Source organism: Mus caroli, unplaced genomic scaffold (genome assembly GCF_978045245.1).
Source record: "Mus caroli unplaced genomic scaffold, Mus_caroli_1 scaffold_1, whole genome shotgun sequence".
Lineage (NCBI taxonomy): Eukaryota > Metazoa > Chordata > Mammalia > Rodentia > Muridae > Mus > Mus caroli.
The window spans coordinates 114,703,702-114,725,875 of record NW_028227256.1 but is presented as its reverse complement, the minus strand read 5'-3'; the positions used below and the strand labels follow the sequence as shown (position 1 = coordinate 114,725,875).

Sequence of the window (22,174 nt, the reverse complement as noted above, 5' to 3'; positions counted from 1 at the left end):
TTTCTGTCTAGACTTCCTTTGATGATGAACAGCAATTTGGAAGTTTAAGCTATGTAAACTCTTTCCTCTCCAACTTGCTTCTTGTTCATGATGTTTTCTACAGGAATAGAAACTCTAAATAAGGCACCATTCCAACATAAAATTGATAGTAATCACACCAAGGCAGTAGTAATAAATGCAGTTGTAATATATTTATTGATAAATGTGACAAAGAAGGGATTAGTTTGAAATTAAAAATTACTCTATAAAAGCTCAAGGACTAACATCACAATAACCTTCACTGAGATGATATCTCTCAAATCCCAATATTCTACCATACTAAAATATACAGAACATTAATCAACATGCTTATACAAAAATATTTATTAATATTATTTTGGTTTAAATGTGTACATATTAGAATATAATTTCTTTAGTGAGTTTGAAAATGAACTCTATACAGTTATTCATCAGTGATATCAGATTAATGCTGGGTGAATGATATTTTTTCATATTTTTTTTATAAAATAATTTTATGTGAATATAACAATTACTTCAAAGTAAGGGTTTCCAATTCCTACTATGTATAATGGTACCTTGTGGGCATTCTCTCATGAGCAAGTTTTAAACACATTTTAAATTCTTATAATGATATTTATCATTTAAAAATAACATTTCTATATAAATACTTAGAAAGTAATTACATATCAAGTTAGTCTGCTGCTTGAATCTATTTTATCTGAGGTTTGAGCTTTTGCTAAATGATTTGCCATATTGTTTACATTTGTAAGGTTTCTCTCCAGTATCCATGCTGAGCTGTGTTTGAAGATTTGATTACTGTGAATAAATTTCCACATGCTTTACATTAGGAATGTTTGTCTCCAAAATGAATTCTGTAATGACTTTGACGACGGGTGTTGGGGGACCAGGAAAATTTTTTCCCACATTCACTGCACTTATAAGGCTGCTTTCCCATATGGATTTTTTGATGTACTTGGAGAGTTGAGGACAAGAAAAGAGCCTTGTCAACTCTTTTCATTTGTGAAGATTACCTCTTATACGGATTCTGTAGTGAACTTGAAAATTTAAGGAGTTGGTTAATGATATGTCATATTGATTATATTAGTAAAGTTTGTTTCCAGTGTGGATTTGGTGGTGAAATTTAAGATCTGAGGACTGTGTAAAGATTTGCCACATTTAATATATTTTTAAGATATATGTCCAGTATGGATTCTGTGGTGAACTTGAAGAGATGAGGAATCTGTAAATGATTTACAACACTTATTACATTTGTAAGGTTTGCTTTTATTATGGATTTTGTGGTGATCATTAAGTTAGGAATACTGGGTAAATGATTTTCCATACTTACTACATTCATAAGGTTTGTCTCCAGTATGGATTCTCTGGTGAACTTTAAGATTTGAGGACTTTGTAAAAGATTTCCCACAATCATTACATTTGTAAGGTTTGTCTCCAGTATGGATTCTCTGGTGAACTTTAAGATTTGAGGACTGTGAAAAAGATTTGCCACATTCATTACATTTGTAAGGTTTGTCTCCAGTATGTAATCTCTGGTGAACTTTAAGACTTGAGGACTTGGTAAAAGATTTCCCACACTCATTACATTTGTAAGGTTTGTCTCCAGTATGGCTTCTATGGTGAACTTTAAGATCTGAATACCGTGCAAAAGATTTGCCACATATATTACATTTGTAAGGTTTGTCTCCAATAAGTATTCTGTGGTGATATTTAAGCTGTGAGTAGTGGGCAAATAATTTCCCACAATCATTACATTTATAAGGTTTGTCTCCAGTATGGATTCTCTGGTGAACTTTAAGATTTGAGGACTTTGTAAAACATTTCCCACATTCATTACATTTGTAAGGTTTGTCCCCAGTATGGATTCTCTCGTGAACTTTAAGATATGAACTGTGGGTAAAAGTTTTGCCACATTCATTACATTTGTAAGGTTTGTCTCCAGTATGGATCCTGTGGTGAACTTTAAGATCTGAGGACTGTGTAAAAGATTTGCCACATTCATTACATTTGTAAGATGTCACTTGAGTGGAAATTCTGCAGTGAGCCTTAGGATTTGGGGATTGAGTTCTCTCAGGAAGAGTATCTGGAACTTCATGATCTGTTTCAGGAATGAAATAAATGTGTTTTACAAACAGATCACTTCCATAAAAACATACTTCATACTATTCACTACCAGCAGTATAATCGCTGATTTTTTTTTCTATATAGAACTGAAAGGTTATTACATGCAAATCTCTCTGTTATTTCATCCTGGAAATAATCCTGTGCCTTTGAAATAGTTTCTTCGTATGATGACAAGACAGAGCCAAAATTAATGAGAACATGTCATTACATGTCATTTTACATTTGGTTGAAAATAATATACATGCATAATGCTTGAAATAGCACCAATCTGAGGATCATGGCAAAAGCATACAACATAGAAGTGCAACAACTTAACATGTAGAAGAATGCGAATCGATCCATTCCTATCTCCTTGTACTAAGGTCAAGTCTAAGTGGATCAAGGAACTTCACATAAAACCAGAGACACTGAAACTTATAGAGGAGAAAGTGGGGAAAAGCCTTGAAGATATGGGCACAGGGGAAAAATTCCTGAATAGAACAGTAATGGCTTGTGCTGTAAGATCGAGAATTGACAAGTGGGACCTCATGAAACTACAAAGCTTCTGCAAGGCTAAAGACACCATCAATAAGACAAAAAAACCACCAACAGATTGGGAAAGGATCTTCACCTATCCTAAATCAGATAAGGGACTAATATCCAATATATATAAAGAACTCAAGAAGGTGGACTCCAGAAAGTCAAATAACCCCATTAAAAAATGGGGCTCAGAACTGAACAAAGAATTCTCACCTGAGGAATACCGAATGGCTGAGAAACACCTGAAAAAATGTTCAACATCCTTAATCATCAGGGAAATGCAAATCAAAACAACCCTGAGATTCCACCTCACACCAGTCAGAATGGCTAAGATCAAAAATTCAGGTGACAGCAGATGCTGGCGAGGATGTGGAGAAAGAGGAACACTCCTCCATTGTTGGTGGGATTGCAAGCTTGTACAACCACTCTGGAAATCAGTCTGGCGGTTCCTCAGAAAATTGGACATAGTACTACCGGAGGATCCAGCAATACCTCTCCTGGGCATATATCCAGAAGATGTCCCAACCGGTAAAAAGGACACATGCTCCACTATGTTCATAGCAGCCCTATTTATAATAGCCAGAAGCTGGAAAGAACCCAGATGTCCCTCAACAGAGGAATGGATACAGAAATTATGGTACATTTACACAATGGAGTTCTACTCAGCTATTATAAAGAATGAATTTATGAAATTCCTAGCCAAATGGATGGACCTGGAGGGCATCATCTTGAGTGAAGTAACACAATCACAAAAGAACTCACACAATATGTATTCACTGATAAGTGGATATTAGCCCAAAACTTAGGATACCCAAGATTTAAGATACAATTTGCTAAACGCATGAAACTCAAGAAGAATGAAGACCAAAGTGTGGACACTGTGCACCTTCTTAGAATTGGGAACAAAACACCCAGGGAAGGAGTTACAGAGACAAAGTTCGTAGCTGTGATGAAAGGATGGACCATTTAGAGACTGCCGTATCCAGGGATCCATCCCATAATCAGCTTCTAAACGCTGACACCATTGCATACACTAGCAAGATTTTGCTGAAAGGACCCAAATATAGCTGTCTCTTGTGAGACTATGCCGGGGCCTAGCAAACACAGGAGTGGATGTTCACAGTCAGCTATTGAATGTCTCACAGGGCTCCCAATGGAGAAGCTAGAGAAAGTACCCAAGGAGCTAAAGGGATCTGCAACCCTATTGTTGGAACAACATGATGTACTAACCAGAACCCCGGAGCTCTTGTCTCTAGCTGCATATGTATCGAAAGATGGCCTAGTCGGCCATCAATGGAAAGAGAGGCCCATTGGACTTGCAAACTTTATATGCCCCAATATAGGGGAATGCCAGGGCCAAAAGAATGGGAATGGGTGGGTAGGGAAGTGGGGGGCGCTATGGGGGACTTTTGGGATAGCATTGGAAATGTAATTGAGGAAAATATGTAATAAAAATATTAAAAATAAAAAAAAATGAAAAAAAAAGAAGTGCAACAACTTTATTCAAAAGAAATAAATGTTATAAACATAATATATGTTAGAAGATATTCATAAAATATATGATATATTTTCATATGTATGAACTTAATCATAATTACACAGTATAAGAGATAAGAAAACAAAATTTTTGCAGCTAGCATGCATTAATAAAAGAAAATGTCCACACTATGAGACTCAATGACCAATATGAACCCAAATCATCTATCCAATGACAGAATAATGAAAAGGAGGTACTAGAATACCTTTTTAATAATGTGATGCTAATATAAAATTAAAGATTAGATTTAAAATCAGTGAGAATATTTATTTAAAAACCAAACAGGTATTTATGCCTGGAGCTGACCCAGTGCCACAGCTCTCCATTATCAAATCTTACTGGGAGGGAGCTGGTGTCTCAAGAGTGTTGACATACCTGATAGCACAGGTAAGAACACCAGTACTGCTCAAATTCCTGGCCCAAGAGGGACCTACACGGATCCATCAGGACACAGGAATCAAGGAAAAGCCACGGATGGACAAGATCCATCCTGTTATTTTTCTGTGTCATAGAGCTCTGGCATAGCTCTGCATACTCAAATTCCTCCTGGAGAGAACTGGTCTCTGATACACAGGTTCACAGAAAGGACAAGCCACAGTGGAGACTGTGGGACTGGCTAATACCAGAGATAAGCAGATGTGACAGACAAGAGCAAGAACATAAGCAACAGAAATCAAGGCTCCTTAGCCTCATCAGAACTCAGTTTTCCCAACAAAGTAAGCCCTGAATAACCCCAAATTCCTGAAAAGCAAGACTCTGATTTAAAATCACATCTTGAGCTGGATGTAGTGGCACACACCTTTAATCCCAGCACTTGGGAGGCAGAGGAAGTTGAATTTCTGAGTTCGAGGCCAGCCTGGTGTACAGAGTGAGTTCCAGGACAGCCAAGGCTACACAGAAAAACCCTGGCTCAAATAACCAAAAAGAAAAAAAAAAAAAAAGAAAAGAAAAAAAAAGTCAGGAGCCATAGATGCATGCATCAACAACACTATATAGTAGATAGAAGAGAGAATCTCAGGTTCAGAAGATACCATATTAAACACTGATACAACAGTCAAAGAAAGTGCAAAATGTAAAAAGATCCTAACCCAAAATATCCAGGAAATCCAGAACACAATGAGAAGACCAAACCTAAGGATAATAGTTATAGAAGAGAGCAAAGATTTCCAAATGGAAGGGCCAATAAATATCTTCAACAAAATTATAGAAGACCACTTCCCCAACCTAAAGAAAGATATGTCCACGAATGTACAAAAGCCTACAAAATTCCAAATAGACTGGACCAGAGAAGAAATTCCTCCAATTATTCAATAGTGAAAACATGAAATGCACAAAATAAAGAAAGAATATTAAAAGCAGTAAGGGAAACAGGTCAAGTAACATATAAAGGCAGACCTTTCAGAATTACACCAGAATTCTCACCAGAGACTGTTAAATCCAGAAGATCCTGGGCAGATGTCATACAGACCCTGAGACAACACAAATGACAGCCAAGTCTACTATACCCAGTAAAACTTTCAGTTACCATAGATGGAGAAAGAAAGGTATTCCATGAAAAAAATAAATTTACATAATAAATTTCCACAATTCCAGCCCTTCAAAGGATAATAAATGGAAAACTCCAACATAAGGAGGGAAACTGTGCCCTAGAAAAAGCAGGAAATTAATCTTTCAACAAACCTAAAAGAAGATAGCCACATGAACAGAATTCCAAATCTAATAACAAAAATAACAGGAAGCAACAATTACTTCCCTTAATATCTCTTAATATCAATGGACTCAATCCCCCAATAAAAAGACATAGATTAACAAGTAGCTGACTGAGACAGATGCAGATAATTATTTCAAATCAATGGACTTAAGTTGGAAATCCATGTTGTTGATTTGGAGAAGTTTGAATGGAAGAAGCTGAGGAGGATGACCCCATGAGAAAACCAGAAGTTTTAACTAACTCAGACACCTAAGACCTCTCAGACACTTAGCCACCATACACTAGCTCATATCAGGTCCCCAACAGATATATAGCAGGGGACTGCCTGGACTGGCCTTAGTGAGAGAAGAGGTGCCTAACTCTCATGAGTCTTGAGGCCCCAAAGAGTGGAGAGGGCTGGCAGGTGGTGTGGTGGTGGTGGAGGCATCTTCTTCAAGACAGGGGGAGGATTCATGGCATGAGGAATGATCAGAGGGCACATTGGGAGGGGGATAATAACTTGACTAAAAAGTAAGATTAAAGATATGAAGAGGAAGAAAAGGAGGAGTAGGAGGAAGAGGATGAGGAAGAAGAGGAAGGGGAGGAATAAAATGCTAATAAAAAGAAATATTCAAAGTCTTTAGTCATCAGGGAAATATAAATTAAAACTTCCTTGAGATTCCACAGTGGAAGCTGTTCAGACCTTCTAGAATTACAATAGTCCAGGAAAGTGAAAGATTCTTACCAATAAATATGGGTGATCCTAGACAAAATACCCACCAAGGGAGAGAAGGACAGTATAAAAAGACAAAATCTAAAAATTATAGGTATAGGAGAAGAAGATTCCCAGCTCAAAGTACCAGAAAATATCTTTAACAAAATCATAGAAGAAAATTGTAATCTAAAGAAAATATTGTTTAAATGTACAAGAAGTTTGCATAATACCAAATAGATTGGAGTAAAAGAGGAAACTCTTTCATGCAAATAATAGCCAAAGCATTAAATATACAGAACAAAAAGAATATTGAAAGCTGCAAGATCTGATAGAAAAGAAACATGTAAAGACTAACATATCAGAATTTCAACTGACTTCTCAACAGAGAATCTAAAAGCCACAAGACTCTGCGCAGAGGTTTTGCAAACCAAAAGTGACACAGATGTCAGGTCAGAAACAATGTTCATCAAACCACTGAATATCCATTAATGGAAATAAAAAATAATCCTTTATAAGACCAACCATAAATGAGGAGGGTAACTAAGAAAAGAATGAAGTGATTAAAAAATGAAAAAAAGAGAAATTTCTTTCACACACATGCATACTACCACTTCCAACATCAAAAGAACAGGAATTAAGAGTCATTGATCATTAGTATCCTGTAACATAAATAGACTCATTTGCCCCATTTAAAAGACACAGGCTACCACAGTGCAAGTGAGAGTAGGACCCATCATTTTTCTGCATAAACAAAACATACCTCAGAAACAAAGATAAGCACTAAATCAGAGAAAATGACTAGAAAAGGTTTTCTAAGCAAATGGACCTATGAAATAAGTTGGAGTATTCATCCCAACATCAAATCAAACTGAAATTCAATCAAAACTAATAAAAAACAATAGAAAAGTACACTTCATATTTTATGAAAAATATGGAAAAAGCCATGAAGGTCACATCACATTATTGAATATATATGCCAAAATGCTGGGGCAACCACGTTCATAAAATAACATCACTAAAGCTTAAATCACATCCCAAGCCAACATTTTAAGAGTGGGAGATTATAACACACACTATCACCAGTGCTGATGTGATCCAAAGAAATACCAAACAGTAGAATAATGAAAATAATAGAAATAAGGAATGAAGTGGACCTAACATATGTCTACAGAATATTTCACCCAAATAAATTATACACACACATACACTCCATTCAGAAGCTCACAGAACCTTCCCCCAAACTGACCATGAACTCAGTATCAACAGAAGCAGTAAGAGACAGAAGAAGATTGAATTAATACCTAGCATGTTTTCAGAAACCCGTGCATTCAAAGTGGAGTTTAATAAGATTCAGGCATCATAATGTCTACAAACTCAAAGGAATCGAGTAATTATCTACTCAATGACCATGGGTCAAAGATGAAAGAAAGAAAGAGAGAAAGAAAGAAAGAAGTAGAGAGGGAAGGAAGGAAGAAGTTAAAGACTTTATAATTCATTGACCAAAAGGAAGACAGAACATGCCCAAACTTATGGGACACAATGAAAACACTGCTAAGAGAAAAGTCATGCCTGTAAATGCTGTCTTAAAGAAAATGGATACATCTCATGCTAGCAATTTAACAGCACACTTGAAAGCTCCAGAACACAAGATATAAAGACACCAAAGGGGAGTAGATGGCAAGAAATATACAAACTCAGGGGAAAAAAACAATTAATTGGAAATAAGTGAATACCACAAAAAATCAACAAAACCAAGACTTGGAACATTTAAAAAATCAAAAGGATATACAAACCCTTAGCCAAAGTAAAGGAAAAGCAGGGAGTTTATACCCCAGAACAAGAAAATAAGAAAATGAAAATGGGGCATAACAATAGACACTGAGGAATTCCAAACACTATTTGGGACGTATTACAAAAGCCTGTATTACACAAAACTGGAAAATCTAAATGAAATGAACAAATTTCCAGATTGATTCCACTTACCAAAATGAAATTAAGATAAGGTAAGTAATCTAAAAAGACCCATAACTCCTTAGGAAATAAAGATGTCATGAAAATCTCAAAACAAAATACAACAAGAACAAAAACAACAAAAATGCTCAGGACCAGATGGTTTTAGCATAAAATTCTAACAGACTTTTAAAAAGACATAATGTCAATCCTTCTCAAACTATTCCACAAATAGAAATGTAAGGAACATTGCCAAACACATTCTCTGAGGGGACAGTCATCCTATTACCTAAACCACATTAAGACTCAATAACCAGACAGAATTCTAGACCATTTTCAGTTATAAACATTGGTGAAAAAACACTTAATAAAGTACTTGCAAACAGAATCCAGGAACACTTTAAAAAACATCATACAACAAAATAAAGTAGGCCTCAACACAGGCATGAAGGGGTGATTCAATATACGAAAATCCATCAACTTAATCCACACATTAAATAAACTGAAAAAAAAATCACGATCACATTAGACACTGAAAAGGCCTCTGAAAAACTCCAACATCACTTCCGGTTGAAATATTAGAGTAATAAATAGCAGGAAGTAATGATCACCTTTCCTTAAATATTAGGGATACAGGGCCCATACCTAATCATGAAAAAGGGAACACATGAACCAACGGGACCCAGCCAGCCAGGAATCTGCCTGACCAGGTTCTTTCTAGTCTGGGCTGGTGCCCTGATCAGACCTTGAGTGTGAACTCTGTGCCAGCCAGTCCCACAAAACCCAGAAGAAGCTCTACTTCTAGGCACTCTAACATACCAGGATAATAGGATCCCATGTTCCCAGGATTCCAGGAGCTTGGTCACACCAGGATCTCAGGGTCCCAGGGGCAGTTTGATTCCCAGGAGTTCAGACACACCCAGGATCTCAGGATCACAGAATCATAGGATCACCAAGATAGCTGAACTCTGAGGAGTTCTGACAAAACTAGAATCACAGTTAGGCCAGTCTTCAGTCAGATATAGCAAGGGCAGGGAGCACTGGAGATAATCAGATGGTGGAAGGGAAGCAAAAGAGGATACACAACAGAAACCAAGGTTACTTAGCATTATCAGGACCCAATTCTCCCATCATAGCAAGTCTTCGATAAACCATCACACTGGAAAAGCAAGATTTGGAAATTTGGAAGTGATTTAAAATCACGTCTCTTGATGATGATAGAGGACTTTAAGAAGGACATAAGTAACTCCCTTTAAAAAATACAGGAAAGAACACAAATGCCAGCCCAGATTATTGTACCCAGCAAAACTCTCAATTATTATAGATGGAGAAAACAGGATAGTTCATGACAAAACCAAATTTATACATTTTCTTTCCATAAATGCAGCCCTACAAAGGATAATAGATGGACAACACCAACACAAGGTGGGAAACTATACCCTAGAAAAAAGGCAAGAAAATATCTTTCAGCAAACCCAAAAGAAGATAGCCACACAGACATATTTCTACTACTTCTTTTTTTAAAAAAAATTTTATTAGGTATTTTCCTCATTTACATTTCCAATGCTATCCCAAAAGTACCCCATACCCTCCCTCCCACTCGCACTTCTTGTTCCTGGAGTTCCCCTGTACTGCATATAAAGTTTGCACGACCAAGGGGCCTCTCTTTCTACTAATGGCTGGCTAGGCCATCTTCTGATACATCTGCAGCTAGAGACACGAGCTCCAGGGTGTACTGGTTAGTTCATATTGGTGTTCCACCTATAGGGTTGCAGATCCCTTTAGCTCCTTGGGTATTTTCTCTAGTTCCTCCATTGGGGGCCCTGTGATCCATCCAATAGCTGACTGTGAGCATCCACTTCTGTGTTTGCTAGGCTCTGGTGTAGTCTCACTAGAGACAGCTGGGTCCTATCAGCACAATCTTGCTAGTGTATGCAATGGTGTCAGCGTTTGGAAGCTGATTATGGGATGGATCCCCAGATATGGTAGTCTCTAGATGGTCCATCCTTTTGTCTCAGCTCCAAACTTTGTCTCTGTAACTCCTTCTATAGGTGTTTTGTTTCCAATTCTAAGAAGGGGCAAAGTGTTCACACTTTGCTCTTTGTTCTTCTTGAGTTTTTACTAAAGTTTCTTTAATGAATGTGGCTGCCCTTGCATTTGGAGCATAGATATTCAGAATTGAGAGGTCCTCTTGGAGGATTTTACCTTTGATGAATATGAAGTGTCCCTCCTTGTTTTTTTTTGATAACTTTGGGTTGGAAGTCGATTTTATTTGATATTAGAATGGCCACTCCAGCTTGTTTCTTCAGACCATTTGCTTGGAAAATTGCTTTCCATCCAGCCATTCACTCTGAGGTAGTGTCTGTCTTTTTCCCTGAGATGGGTTTCCTGTAAGCAGCAAAGTGTTGGGTCCTGTTTGTGTAGCCAGTCTGTTAGTCTATGTCTTTTTATTGGGGAATTGAGTCCATTGATATTAAGAGATATTAAGGAAAAGTAATTGTTGCTTCCTATTATTTTTGTTGTTAGATTTGTCATTCTGTTCTTGTGGTTGTCTCCTTTTAGGTTTGTTGAAGGTTACTTTCTTGCTTTTCCTAGGGAGTAGTTTCTGTCCTTGTATTTTTTTTTTTTCTGTTATTATCCTTTGAAGTGCTGGATTCATGGAAAGATAATGTGTGAATTTGGTTTTGTCCTGGAATACTTTGGTTTCTCCATCTTCTCCATCTATGTTAATTGAGAGTTTGGCTGGGTATAGTAGCCTGGGCTGGCATTTGTGTTCTCTTAGTGTCTGTATAACATCTGTCCAGGATCTTCTGGCTCTCATAGTCTCTGGTGAAAAGTGTGGTGTAATTCTGATAGGCCTACCTTTATATGTTACTTGACCTTTCTCCCTTACTGCTTTTAATATTCTATCTTTATTTAGCGCATTTGTTGTTCTGATTATTATGTGTTGGGAGGAATTTCTTTTCTGGTCCAGTCTATTTGGAGTTCTGTAGGCTTCTTGTATGTTCACGGGCATCTCTTTCTTTAAGTTTGGGAGGTTTTCTTCTATTTTTTTGTTGAAGATATTTGCTGGCCCTTTAAGTTGAAAATCTTCATTCTCATCTACTCCTATTATCTGTAGGTTTGGTCTTCTCATTGTGTCCTGGATTTCCTGGATGTTTTGAGTTAGGATGTTTTTGCATTTTGCATTTTCTTTGATTGTTTTGCTGATGTTCTCTATGGAATCCTCTGCACCTGAGATTATCTCTTCCATCTCTTGTATTCTGTTGCTGATGCTTGCATCAATGGTTCCAGATTTCTTTCCTAGTGATTCTATCTCTAGCGTTGACTCATTTTGGGTTTTCTTTATTGTGTCTACTTTGCTTTTTAGTTCTACCTTCATTTCCATCACCTGTTTGGATGTGTTTTCCTGTTTTTCTTTAAGGACTTCTAACTGTTTGGTTGTGTTTTCGTGTTTTTCTTTAAGGACTTGTAACTCTTTAGCAGTGTTCTCCTGTATTTCGTTAAGTAAGTTATTAAAATCCTTCTTGATGTCCTGTACCATCATCATAAGATATGCTTTTTATCCAGGTCTAGCTTTTCAGGTGTGTTGGGATTCCCAGGACTGGGTGAGGTGGGAGTGCTGCGTTCTGATGATGGTGAGTGGTCTTGGTTTCTGTTAGTAAGATTCTTCCTTTTTTTTTTTTTTGTTAGCAGACATCTCCAGAATCATCTTTATTCTGCTTACAAAGATACAATTATTTTGTTAATATTTCACTTGTTCCCATTTAAAGGTTTCAGAGCCACATTAAACAGTGCCATCATTAGCAAATTGCTGTGTAAGAACATTATAAAACACAAATGATAAACCAAGATAACCCCTTTTACAGCATTCATATTAGTGCATTAAAACATTGATTCAAAAAGACAAGTGTGTTCAATGGCAGACATCTGATTCCCATTTGAATGAAGAATAATAAAAAAATGGTATCTAAATAAACTCTAAAACTTTAGTGTCAAAAACTAAATATAAAAATGAAATCCCAAATCTGTAACTGTGGGAACATTACTTTGTGAAGACAGGACCCAAAGATTCTGGTCTAAGAAGTGTTCCATGGCGCACAAGGGAAGGTATAATGGCCACAAAGCCAGACCATATGGAGAAAGTGGTTCAGTGCAGTAAGAGACTGGAATCTTTAGCATCTGAACAGAATAGATGCAAGTATGGACCTTTCAGCCACTTCCTCCAACTTTCACTGAACAATACAGTAACTAAGCTTTCTTTAGTATGCATTGAATTAAATAGTCCATATGTTAAAAACAACCTATCCTTACTGTCTTTACTAGGTAATCCACAGCAAATGCATATATACACATCAGGAAACGATTCACTGATCTTATCCAGAGATGATAAGAACAATCCAATAATGAAAGAGCAATAATGATCTGCACTGCTGTGGACCACAGTGGATAAAACATCCCACAAACAGTTATGTTAAGGGTTTCCTACTGAGAACATTTACTGGACAAATGACATTTAAACTTGGGACTTCTTTTTAAATAAGATAACGCAATCATGTTACACATGTTACACAGTTACAGAGGTGCAGGCAGAGTATACACGCCAATCAAATAATTCCCAAAACTCAGTCAAACAATATAAATAAATTATAAATGAAAGGCATATACAATGTGAGCAAAACCCAAAAGTTGTTGAACTAAAAAGCAGGGAAGCTGTGCCAGTAAGGGTGTTTAGAAAAGCCTTGGGTGTTAGAAAATATCAGACTGAATCCAAAAGAATCCCCCCACCCTAATAAAAATGGCAAAGTATAGAACCATCGTTTTACACAACAGCCTCAAAATAACGATAAGAGAAAGTGATCGCAAGAATCCGCCTGCATCACTCAGACAGCATCATGCAGTCGTCCACACCCTCAGAGTTCAGCCTTTCAGTTCCCATACTATGAGACAGATGATCACGATTCCAACCACAAGGATAAAAATGATGATGCAGAGGGTTTTCCTGGGTTTGCGCTGATAATCTGCCACTATTGACAGCTGCTAGTTTGCCTGTTGAACGTGAACCTCTGCACTTTCTACATTGGCTTCTATGCTGTCAATCACATCGCCTTTTTCATGAATCATCATTCCCAAGTCTTTAAATATTTCATTAATGTCCATAATATCAGCTTCCAGCTGCCTGATTTAAGACTCTCTCTCATGAATTAGTCGGAGGTCATCCTCTGTGATTTCTTCATTTTGGACCTGCACTTGAGGCTGTGTTTGGCTTTCCCAGGATACAAGATTCTTTTCTTTTGAGCTGTCTTTGGGTAAACCACCCAATACCCTGGAGCTGGCTCGCACTCGAGCAACAAACTCTTTCTCTCTCTCAGCAGCCTGCCTCTGGGCCTTCTGGAAGTTTGTCAGCGATGTGGTGAGCTCTGCCACTAATCAGTCTTTCTGACGCTGCTCACTGGGGGTGGTGGGCAGAGAGCAAAACTCTTTAATGTACTTGTCAGTTTCTTTTGCAAGTTGGTTAGTATACTGCTGCTTCTGCTGCAGCGGTTGCCTCAGTTCCGGTGAGTTTTGAGGTGTTGCAAGTTGATTCAGAGTCATTTGTATTTCCAGGGAGCATTGTGTGATCTTTTGGATGTTAGAGGAGATGCGTTGTGCCAGCTGGGCAGAGTCCCCACCAATCCCCGGAGTGTAAGACATGGCTGGTTGGCTGTCTGGCTGATTTCATCAGATGCAGGTAGGCTATCTGGATTTCTAGGAGTCACCCTGACCTCGCTGGCTTCCTTCACCACCTCCAGCTGCTGTCACCCGGGGTCCCACTGCCTGGCGCAGCCAGTCTCAGCTCTGTTAGTAAGATTCGTACGTTTGCCTCTCGCCATCTGGTAATCTCTGGAGTCAGTTCTTATAGTTGTCTCTTGGTAGAGCTTGTTCTTCTCATGATTCTGTTAGTCTCTATCAGCAGACCTGGGAGACTAGCTCTCTCCCGAGTTTCAGTGGTCAGAGCACTCTCTGCAGGCAAGCTCTCCTCTTGCAGGGAAGATGCCCAGATATCTGGCGTTCGAACCTGCTTCCTGGCAGAAGTTGTGTTCCACACACCAAAGGTCCTAAGATCCCATGGAGAGTGCTCTGGGGACCTTAGGGGTATCTGCCAACCCCACGCCCAAGGTGAGGCAGTGCTGGGGCCAACCGGAAGACACTTGTGACCCTGGTCCGTCCGGGTTTTCTGCTTCTCCAATTAATGCTGTCTCAGGTACCGCGAGATTGGATTGGAACAGAAGTTGTGTTCCACTCACCAGAGGTCCTACGTTCCCATCGAGAGTGCTCTGGGGACCTTGGGGTTGTCCGCCGACTCTGCGCCTAAGGTGACCCAGTGCTGGGGCCGACTGGAAGGGCATATTTCTACTTATAACAACAAAAATAGCAGGAAGTAATAATCACTTTTCCTTAAAAATCAATGGGTTCAATTCTCCAATAAAAATACATAGACTGACAGACTGGATACATAAGAAGAACACAGCGTTTTGCTGCATACAGGAAACATACCTCAGGGACAAAGGCAGATACTACCTTACAGTAAAAGGTTGAAAACAATTCTCCAAGCAAATAGTCCCAAGAAACAAGCTGGAGTAGCCATTCTAGTATCAAATAACATCCATTTTTAACCAAAAGTTATCAAATAAGATAAGGAAGGACATTTTATACTGGTCAAAGAAAAAAAATCTACCAAGATAAACTCTCAATTCTGAACATTTCTGCTTCAAATGCAAGGACACCCACATTCTTAAAAGAAACTTTACTAAAGCTCAAAACACACATCACACCTCACACAATAACAGTGAGCGAGTTCAACAGCCAACTCTCAGCAATGGACAGATCATGGAAAGAGAAACTAAACAGAAACACAGTGAAACTTGTAGCAGTTATGAACCAAATGGATCTAACAGATATGTATAGAATATTTCATCCTAAAGCAAGAAAATATACCTTCTTCTTAGCACTTTATAGTGCCATCTCCAAAACTGAACATATAAACAGTCACAATACAGACCTCACAGATACACAAAGATTGAAATAATCCCATGCACCTTATCAGATCTTCACAGACTATAGATGATCTTAACACCAAAACAACAGAAAGCACACATACAAATGGAAACTGAACAATGCTCTACTCAGTGATAACTTGGTCAAGGAAGAAATAAAGAAAAGAATTAATGAAAATGAAGACACATCATTCCAAAACTTATAGGACACAAGGAATGAAATCCTAAGAGGAAAGCTCATAGCTCTAAGTGCTTCCAAAAAGAAACTGAACAGAGAGCATACATGTAGCTTAACAGCACACATGAAAGCTCTAGAACAAAAAGAAGCAAATACACACAAGAGGAGTAGAAGTCAGGATATAATCAAACTCAGAGCTGAAATCAACCAAGTAGAAAGAAAAAGAACTATACAAAGAATCAACCATAACTGGAGCTTGTTCTCTGAGAAAGTCAACAAGATAGATAAACCCTTAGCCAGGCTAACCAGAGGGTATAGTGACAGTATCCAAATTAATAAAATCAGAAATGGAAAGGAAGACATAACAACAGAAGCAGTGGAAATTCAAAAAATGTCATCATCAGAATCTACTACAAAATTTTATACTCAACTAAATTTGAAAATCTGGATGATATGGAAAATTTTTTGACACATACAAGGTGCCAATGTCAAAAGAAGATCAGATAAATCACCTAAACAGTCCCATATCCCCTAAGAAATAGAAGCAGTCATTAATAGTCTCCCAACCAAAAAAAAAAAAAAAATCCCAGGACCAGATGAGTTTAGTGGAGAATTCTATGAGACCTTCAAAGAATATCTAATACCAATACTATACAAACTATTACACAAAATAGAAAGAGAAGGGACACTATCAATTCATTGTATGAAGCCACAATTACGCTTAGACCTAAACTACTCAAAGAACAAATGAAAAAAGAGAACTTTAGGTAAATCTTTATTATGAATATCAATGCAGAAATACTCAATATAACTCTTGCTAACCGAATTCAAGAACATATAAAAAAGATCATTCATAATGATCAAGTAGGTTTCATTCCCGGTATGAACCATTCAGGGATGGTTCAATATACAGAAATCCATCAATGTAATCCACTAGAAAAACAAAATAAAGAAAAAAAATCACATGATTATTTCATTAGATGCTGAAAGAAGCATTTGACAAAATTCAGCATCCCTTTATGATAAATGTCTTCGAAAGATCAAGAATCCAAGGACCATACCTAAACATAGTAAAAGCAATATACAGTAAACTAGTAGCCAATAACAACCTGAATGGAGAGAAACTTGAAGCAATCCCCAAAAAAATCAGGGACTAGATAAGGTTGCCCGGCACACAGAAGCGGACAGCTTCTGGGACAGGCTGGAGCCACAGAGCTTTTGAGGCAGTGCCCATTTCGGGCTCCAGACATCTGACCACCTCCCTGGCCAGAGGACAGGTGTCCACCCGACCTGGAAGGTTTTTGCCTCAGGAACGGCGGGAACCATCTTGGTTCCGGGACTCTGCCGAAAAGTAGTCTGCACAGGTGAGAGTGTGCACACAGAAGCAGACAGCTTCTGGGACAGGTGGGAGCCACAGAGCTTCTGAGGCAGCGCCCTTTTTGGGCTCCGCACATCCGACCAACTTCCGGTCCACTGCAGCACCGGGGTTCCTGGCCCAGGGAGTCTCCGGACACCCGCAAGGAACCACTCAGGATCCCCCATGGGATCCCAAGACCGTTGGTGAGTGGAACACAGCGTCTGCTCCAATCCAATCGGGCAGGACCTGAGAATGCATTAACTAGGGAAGCAGTTAGCCTGGCCTGATTAGGGGCACATGTCCCTTCCGGTCCACTCCAGTACCAGGGTTCCTTGTGCGCTGAGTTTTGGACACCCGTAAGTTCCTCACAGGACCCTCCATGGGGTCATAAGACCTCTGGTGAGTGGAACACAACTTCTGCCAGGAGGCAGGTTCGAACACCCAATATCTGGGCACCTTCCCTGCAAGAGGAGAGCTTGCCTGCAGAGAGTACTCTGACCACTGAAACTAAGGATAGAGCTAGTCTCCCAGGTCTGCTGATAGAGGCTAACATAATCACCTGAGGAACAAGCTCTAACCAGAGACAACTATAACAACTTGCTACAGAGATTACCAGATGGTGAAAGGCAAAAGTAAGAATCCTACTAACAGAAATCAAGACCACTCACGATCATCAGAACGCAGCACTCCCACCCCAACTAGTCCTGGGCACCCCAACACAACGGAAAAGCTAGACCCGGACTTAAAAGCATATCTCATGATGATGGTAGAGGACATCAAGAAGGATTTTAATAACTCACTTAAAGAAATACAGGAGAACACTGCTAAAGAGTTATAAGTCCTTAAAGAAAAACACGAAAACACAACCAAACAGTTAGAAGTCCTTAAAGAAAAACAGGAAAACACATCCAAACAGGTGATGGAAATGAAGGTAGAACTAAAAAGCAAAGTAGACACAATAAAGAAAACCCAAAATGAGTCAACGCTAGAGATAGAATCACTAGGAAAGAAATCTGGAACCATTGATGCAAGCATCAGCAACAGAATACAAGAGATAGAAGAGAGAATTTCAGGTGCAGAAGATTCCATAGAGAACATTGGCACAACAATCAAAGAAAATGCAAAATGCAAAAACATCCTAACTCAAAACATCCAGGAAATCCAGGACACAATGAGAAGACCAAACCTACAGATAATAGAAGTAGATGAGAATGAAGATTTTCAACTTAAAGGGCCAGCAAATATATTCAACAAAATTATAGAAGAAAACTTCCCAAACCTAAAGAAAGAGATGCCCATGAACATACAAGAAGCCTACAGAACTCCAAATAGACTGGACCAGAAAAGAAATTCCTCCCAACACATAATAATCAGAACAACAAATGCACTAAATAAAGATAGAATATTAAAAGCAGTAAGGGAGAAAGGTCAAGTAACATATAAATGCAGGCCTATCAGAATTACACCAGACTTTTCACCAGAGACTATGAGAGCCAGAAGATCCTGGACAGATGTTCTACAGACACTAAGAGAACACAAATGCCAGCCCAGGCTACTATACCCGGCCAAACTCTCAATTACCATAGATGGAGAAACCAAAGTATTCCAGGACAAAACCAAATTCACACATTATCTTTCCAGAAATCCAGCCCTTCAAAGGATAATAACAGAAAAAAACCAATACAAGGACAGAAATCACACCCTAGAAAAAGCAAGAAAGTAATCCCTCAACAAACCAAAAAGAAGACAGCTACAAGAACAGAACGCCAACTCTAACAACAAAAATAAAAGGAAGCAATAATTACTTTTCCTTAATATCTCTTAATATCAGTGGACTCAATTCCCCAATAAAAAGACATAGACTAACAGACTGGCTATACAAACAGGACCCAACATTCTGCTGCTTACATGAAACCCATCTCAGGGAAAAAGACAGACACTACCTCAGAGTGAAAGGCTGGAAAACAAATTTCCAAGCAAATGGTCTGAAGAAACAAGCTGGAGTAGCCATTCTAATATCGAATAAAATTGACTTCCAACCCAAAGTTTTCAAAAAAGACAAGGATGGACACGTCATACTTATCAAAGGTAGAATCCTCCAAGAGGAACTCTCAATTCTGAATATCTATGCTCCAAATGCAAGGGCAGTCACATTCATTAAAGAAACTTTAGTAAAGCTGAAAGCACACATTGCAACTCACACAATAATAGTGGGAGACTTCAACACACCACTTTAATCAATGGACAGATCATGGAAACAGAAACTAAACAGGGACATAGTGAAACTAACAGAAGTTATGAAACAAATGGACTTAACAGATATCTACAGAACATTTTATCCTAAAACAAAAGGATATACCCTTTCTCAGCAACTTACGGGACCTTCTCTAAAATTGACCATATAATTGGTCACAAAACAGGCCTCAACAGATACAAAAATATTGATATTGTCCCATGCATCCTATCAGACCACCATGCACTAAGGTTGATATTCAATAACAACATAAATAATCGAAAGCCAAGAATCATGTGGAAAATGTACAACACTCTTCTCAATGATACCTTGGTCAAGGAAGGAATAAAGAAAGAAATTAAAGACTTCTTATAGTTTAATGAAAATGAAGCCACAACATACCCAAAACTATGGGACACAATGAAAGCATTTCTAAGAGGGAAACTCATAGCTCTGAGTGCCTTCAAAAAGAAACTGGAGAGAGCACACACTAGCAGCTTGACAACACATCTAAAAGCTCTAGAAAAAAAGAAAGCAAATCCAACCAAGAGGAGTAGATGGCAGGAAATAATCAAACTCAGTGGTGAAATCAACCAAGTGGAAACAAGAACTATTCAAAGAATCAACCAATGGAGGAACTGGTTCTTTGAGAAAATCAACAAGATAGATAAACCCTTAGCCAGACTCACTAAAGGGCACAGGGACAGCATCCTAACTAACAAAATCAGAAAAGAAAAGGGAGACATAACAACAGATCCTGAAGAAATCCAAAACACCATCAGATCCTTTTACAAAAGACTGTACTCAACAAAACTGGAAAACCAGGACGAAATGGACAAATTTCTAGACAGATACCAGGTACCAAAGTTAAATCAGGATCAAGTTAATGATCTAAACAGTACCATATCCCCTAAAGAAATAGAAGTGGTCATTAATAGTCTCCCAGCCAAACAAAGCCCAGGACCAGATGGGTTTAGTGCAGAGTTCTACCAGACCTTCAAAGAAGATCTAATTCCAGTTCTGCACAAAATATTCCACAAAATAGAAGTAGAGGGAACTCTACCCAACTGATTCTATGAAGCCACAATTACTCTGATACCTAAACCACAGCAAGATCCAACAAAGATAGAGAACTTCAGACCAATTTCCCTTATGAATATATATGCAAAAATCCTCAATAAAGTTCTTGCTAACCGAATCCAAGAACACATTAAAGCAATCATCCATCCTGACCACCTAGGTTTTATTCCAGGGATGCAGGGATGGTTTAATATATGGAAATTCATCAACGTAATCCATTATATAAACAAAATCAAAGACAAAAACCACATGATCATCTCGTTAGATGCGGAAAAATCATTCGACAAGATCCAACACCCATTCATGATAAAAGGCTTGGAAAGATCAGAAGTTGAAGGCACATACCTAAACATGATAACAGCAATCTACAGCCAACCAGTAGCCAACATCAAAGTGAATGGAGAGAAGCTTGAAGCAATCCCACGAAAATCAGGGACTAGACAATGTTGCCCACTTTCTCCATATCTATTCAACATTGTACTTGAACTCCTAGCCAGAGCAATTCAACAACAAAAGGAGATCAAGGGGATACAAATTGGAAAAGATGAACTCAAAGTATCACTTTTTGCAGATGATATGATAGTATATATAAGTGACCCTAAGAATTCCACCAGAGAACTCCTAAACCTGATAAACAGCTTCTGTGAAGTAGTTGGATATAAAATTAACTCAAACAAGTCAATGGCCTTTCTCTACACAAAGAATAAACAGGCTGAGAAAGAAATTAGGGAAACAACACCCTTCTCAACAGTCACAAATAATATAAAATATCTTGGTGTGACTCTAAATAAGGAAGTGAATTATCTGTATGATAAGAACTTCAAGTCTCTGAAGAAAGAAATTAAAGAAGATCTCAGAAGATGGAAAGATCTCCCATGCTCATGGATTGGCAGGATCAATATTGTAAAAATGGCTATCTCTCCAAAAACAATGTACAGATTCAATGTAATCCCCATCAAAATTCCAAGTCAATTCTTCAACGAATTAGCAACAGCAATCTCCAAATTCATCTGGAATAACAAAAAAACCTAGGATAGCCAAAACTCTTCTCAAGGATAAAAGTACCTCTGTTGGAATCACCATGCCTGACCTAAAGCTCTACTACAAAACAATTATGATAAAAATTGCATGGTACTGGTATAGTGACAAACAAGTAGACCAATGGAATAGAACTGAACACCCAGAAACGAACCCACACACCTATGGTCACTTGGTCTTTGACAAGGGAGCTAAAACCATCCAGTGGAAGAAAGACAGCATTTTCAACAAATGGTGCTGGCACAACTGGTTGTTATCATGTAGAAGAATGCAAATTGATCCATTCCTATCTACTTGTACTAAGGTTAAATCTAAGTGGATCAAGGAACTTCACATAAAACCAGAGACACTGAAACTTATAGAGTAGAAAGTAGGGAAAAGCCTCGAAGATATGGGCACAGGGGAAAAATTCCTGAATAGAACAGCAATGGCTTGTGCTGTAAGATCGAGAATTGACAAATGGGACCTCATGAAACTGCAAAGCTTCTGCAAGGCAAAAGACACTGTCAATAAGATAAAAGGCCACCAACAGATTGGGAAAGGATATTTACCTATCGTAAGTCAGATAGGGGACTAATATCCAATATATATAAAGAACTCAAGAGGGTGGACTCCAGAAAATCAAATAATCCCATTAAAAATGGGGCTCAGAGCTAAACAAAGAATTCTCACCTGAGGAATACCGAATGGCTGAGAAA

General features: G+C 38.3%; 2 pseudogenes; both read right to left on the bottom strand.

Moving 5' to 3' along the window:
• Positions 1 to 1,187: 1,187 nt before the first annotated feature.
• LOC110288622 (uncharacterized) overlaps positions 1,188 to 22,174 on the bottom strand; it is a 31,528-nt pseudogene continuing 10,541 nt past the window's right edge.
• LOC110288623 (syntaxin-7 pseudogene) lies at positions 13,474 to 14,305 on the bottom strand (annotated as a pseudogene).